We start from the raw sequence: 4852 nt of genomic DNA, 5'->3' as shown, positions 1-4852 counted from the left end.
GATAGATAGACAGAGAGAGAGCGAGAGAGAGAGAGAGAGATAGATAGAGATAGACACAGAGAGATAGATAATAGATAGATGATAGATAGACAGACAGACAGACAGACAGACAGACAGACAGATAGATAGATAGACAGAGAGAGATAGACAGATAGATAGATAATAGATAGAGAGAGACATAGACACGGATAGATAGATAATAGATAGATGATAGATAGATAGATAGATAGATAGACAGCGATAGATGATAGATAGATAGATAGATAGACAGCGATAGATTATAGATAGATAGATAATAGATAAAGAGAGAGAGAGAGAGAGAGAGAGAGATGGATGGATAGATAGACAGAGAGAGAGCGAGAGAGAGATAGATAGATAGATGATAGATAGATAATAGATAAAGAGAGAGAGAGAGAGAGAGAGAGAGAGAGAGAGAGAGAGAGAGAGATAGAGAGAGAGAGAGATGATAGAAATATAGATATAGATGATAGATAGATAGATAGATAGATAGATAGATAGATAGACAGACAGACAGACAGACTGTCAGACTTACCGAACCGGGAGGAACCACGGATGCTGAGGAAGAGAACCCCTACAGCTCCCCCATCAGTGCACCCTCGACTGGATACAAGTGAGACTAGTGAAGGTGTAGTATGGGAGCCGGTGATTACTAGCAGGATGCGCCGGCCTGTGGTGGGGCGGGTCTTGTGGCTGTAAATACAGGAAGATGTGGCGTCAGCTGCAGGAAGTAGTTGAGGGCAAGAGGACGTCACGGGATACTGGCACGGCAGTCACCTTGGCGTCAGCTGCAGGAAGATGTTGAAGAATAATCAGCAGATATGACGGTTAGCGCAGGTGATGAAATTAGCCGCTTCACTCCATAACACTGGTGGGTCAGGTGGCGTCTAGTTGATAGTAGTTGTTCACAGGATGACGGTTCCCAAAGAAGTAGCTGAGGTGTAGCCAGGAAAGGCAAAACTGGTCGGCAGCGGTAATCAGAAGTTCAACCAAGTAACAGTGGTCAAGGCAGGGAAGCGTAAACCAAAAGCAAGCAAAGTTCGGCAACAGGTAGTCAAATATCAAGCGGAGTTCCAAAGGGTTAACACACAGAAGCGTAATCAGACAGGCAAGCAGAGTTATGGCAACAGGAGTTCAATACCAAGCGGAGTTCCAAAGGGTTAACACACAGAAGCGTAATCAGACAGGCAAGCAGAGTTATGGCAACAGGAGTTCAATGAACACAATGTCGATAAGCAGACAGCACCACACTTGAGGTAAATTCTTAAAAGGCCTTTATTCCAAAAGGGCTTATTTCAGAATGACCAAATAGCAGCGACGTTTCAGGCGTACAATCGCCTTTTATCAAAAGGCGATTGTACTCCTGAAACGTCGCTGCTATTTGTTCATTCTGTCTGCTGTCTGCTTATCGACATTGTGTTCACAGAACGGGTGGAAGTGGCCACCTTAGACCTGCACCTGCGTCCAATATACCCTATGGGTGAGTGCTGACTTCTAATCTCCAACAGGAGTTCAATACCAAGCGGAGTTCCAAAGGGTTAAATACAGTAGCGTGATCAGACAGGCAAGCAGAGTTCGGCAACAGGTAATCAATATCAATCGAAGTATTAAAAGGGTTAAACAGGAGCGTAGTCAAATAATCAGTAGCAGGATCAAACCAAAGTTCAGATATAGTAGAGAATCACTTACTCAATGTTGCTTGGAAAAACGATGTCCAAGCACTGGAGTCATCAGTGTGCTGAAAGAAATAAGGTTGCCTGCGTCCATACGCTGCGCCCAGCGAATCCCCTGCGTCGGCGTCACGACATGTACGCTGTGACATCACTGGAACGCATCGCGCCGAACAGAGGATCGGTGAGTACCTGACACAGACAGACAGACAGACAGACAGATAGATAATAGATAGCTATAAATAAAATAGCTGGTTGGCTAACTGACGTATGAATACACAAAATAACACACACACTTGCCCTTTCCCTCTGCCAATAACTGAAAAGTGGTTTGATACAAACTATAACAATTTGTAAATAGATGTAGGCAATTTAGACAAATAAGGTATTTTCTATAAACGTAGACGAATAATTAGGGCTAATGAAAAGAGACCATTAAGTCTCAGTGTGGGCCAGGTTAAAATAAAAAATATACAGCTATTGCCATGAGATTTTTTTCCTGGAGCCTATGAAGTCGCTTGGCAAATGATATAAAAATAAAAGGCAGACATTTCAGTAAGAGGTAAAATAATGTAAAATTGTCCATTTATAATGTGGGCGCAGAAAAGCTAAGGGGCAGGTAAGGGAATTGTATGAACAACGGTGCGGCTTGAGGGCTGCGCCCGGTGATACAAGAGCAAACAAAGCGCCCCATTCACTTAGTGCCAATGGCTATTAAGGAGCCCAGCACCTAGTCGCTAATAAATAAATGTTTGGGCAAGTCTGCGGAATGTCATACTAGTTGATATTACTCCATTCCTGCGACTCCGCTTCAAAGAGCTCAGTGCAGTCCGTGTTCAGGAAAAGTGGGGAAATCTAATTGTCTGGGAGTCCGGGCGACCAAGCGAAACACAAAATATTAGTATTTACTCCTCTCTGATTTGCTTTCAGATAGAGGCACAGGTATAGTCCTGCCATCAGTCTGGCCTGTGTGGGGAATTAGTAGAGACAAGCCTTGCCCCCAGCCCGGACTGGCAATCTGTGGGTTCTGGCAAATGCCAGAGGGGCTGCTATAAAGTCCCATAGACAGTCAGTATTTAGTGGGCTGATTGGGCCTCTGTGTTCCTAAAATGCCAGGGCCTATTTTAATTCTCAGTCCGGACCTGCTTCTGTGCTACCCAAACCTGCACCCAACTGCCTGGCCTCCTCCTTTGGGCTGCCTTTCTATCCCTGCCTCTCACTTGCTTTCCTACATTCCTACCAGCCCTAATAAACAAAATGCCCCTATTTGTTGCCTCATTTAATTACAGGCTCAAAACACTGCTATGCACCTGGGGGAGGGGGGGGAGCTTTATAATGAATGAAGTATGGAGACCTGCTTATTCTATAGCATTATCCTTCTGATCAGATTGTGTTTTAGATTTTACACAGGAGAATAAATGATATAAAAGGATTCAACTCATCTAAGAAATGTGGCGCTTTAAATAGTACGACATGGACAGGCGCAAACAAATAAATTACCAGTGCAATGCAAATATAATTCATACAAAATAAAAACAATCCATATTCTGCTGCAACGATTAAGTCATATGACCTGCCCAAATATATAAATAATATATAAATATATATGGAGGATAAATTGTCGATTGTATAAAAATGTAAACCTACACAGCTATATACTTATTTATATTTATATCATATTAAAATATAACGGTGATTATACTGCCTTTTAAGTGAGAGGAGTCGAATAATTATTTAGTTATTAATAATGGATAATAATAATAATAATAATAAATCTAAATGAGGAAACAATGTCAGATGCTGAAATGAATTCAAGGTGTAATTGTCTGACCCGTCTGCACAAAAAACGAAATCGTAAAGGTTCTCCCTGTGATTTGTCCCTATTTCGAATGATTTAGTAAAAACAATAATACAATAATTCTAAGGGTAGGAATAAACAACAACATTGATAATAATAACAATAACACTTATAAATAAATAGTACAGGATCAATAAAAGAATTTCCAACAAAAGCCAAACCCCCAACTCCCTGTATATGTGAAGTTGCTGTTGTTGCTACAAATGTCAAGCTATTATAATAATAATAAGAAGAAGAATGTTATATTTCTAATTTTCAGGGCCGCATTGAATAAGCGCTTGCTGTACATTTCTGAGATGTAAGGCCGTGTCTGTGCAATAAAGCAGCTGTTCATATTTTCCTTCCCATCCCTCCATTCAGAAATATAAAGCAAAGAAGAAGGAAACACAGTTTCAGTAGCCAAAGAAGAGCCTAGATGTGACCTGAGCATCTGCCCATAGAAGATAATGAAGGGAGCAGGGGCCTTACCAGTTCTGTTCAAGGTGATCGTCTGTATGAGGTGATAAAAGACCTGATTAATTATTATTTTTTTGTAGTTTAAGCTCAGTTGTGCAAAGGAAAGTGATTCTGCCGCATACCGAGAGCCTAAGGAAGACAATGCTATAAAAGTACCAATTCTTTATGGGCAAGATTTTATCAGATTTGCCTGAAAGTGAGTTTAAATCTAATTCACTCCCACCATCACATGGTTGAGAGATTGGGAACAGAAGCAAATAGGAGTATACTATACACACATACATATACACACACACACACATACATACACACAGAGACACACACACACAGAGACACACACACACATACATACACACAGAGACACACACACACACACACACACAGAGGGAGCAATATTGTGGAACAGAAGTGAAGAGGTATAGAGAGATATTAGTGTAGCTGTACATTGTCACTGGCACTACCTCTATACCTTGCACTGTCTCCTTTCTCTTTGCACCTCTGTTCTGCCCCACAGGCTCAGTAGCACTGCTGCTCCCCCTCCCCCTTAACTGCCCAATTCAGGAACAGTAGGGTTTGCTGCTTGTTTGAAAGGATCTCATTGATGCTGTACTGTATTTGCACAGGTTATGATCAGAATTACTGTGAAAAAGAGAATGTATGATGATCTGTGGCAAAGCAGTGCTCCTATGTGTGCTGTACCTATGACTTTTCAGGGGCAAGAGCATGTGACAGATCTGTCTGTCTATCATCTGTCTGTCTGTCTGTCTATGGATCATACTCCCAAGGAAGTGGAACCCAAATGAAAGGAGGACCTATGTCGGGCCAATCCTTTCCCATCATCTATTGACGG

General features: G+C 41.8%; 1 long non-coding RNA gene across 1 annotated transcript in view; it reads right to left on the bottom strand.

The window, feature by feature from the left end:
- The window catches only part of LOC121401042, an 8000-nt gene extending 6784 nt beyond the window's left edge, over nt 1–1216 (bottom strand). Inside the window, exons 1-2 of the long non-coding RNA XR_005966066.1 lie at nt 796–1216; nt 554–711 (exon numbers count right to left, since the gene is read on the bottom strand). This is a non-coding gene — a long non-coding RNA (uncharacterized LOC121401042). The remainder of the gene's footprint in view (nt 1–553; nt 712–795) is intronic.
- Between the last annotated feature and the right edge of the window lie 3636 nt (nt 1217–4852).

This window comes from Xenopus laevis, chromosome 3L, assembly GCF_017654675.1.
Source record: "Xenopus laevis strain J_2021 chromosome 3L, Xenopus_laevis_v10.1, whole genome shotgun sequence".
Taxonomy (NCBI): Eukaryota; Metazoa; Chordata; class Amphibia; order Anura; family Pipidae; genus Xenopus; species Xenopus laevis.
Note: the sequence above shows the minus strand (reverse complement) of the source record. Positions and strands in the feature narration are given on the sequence as shown.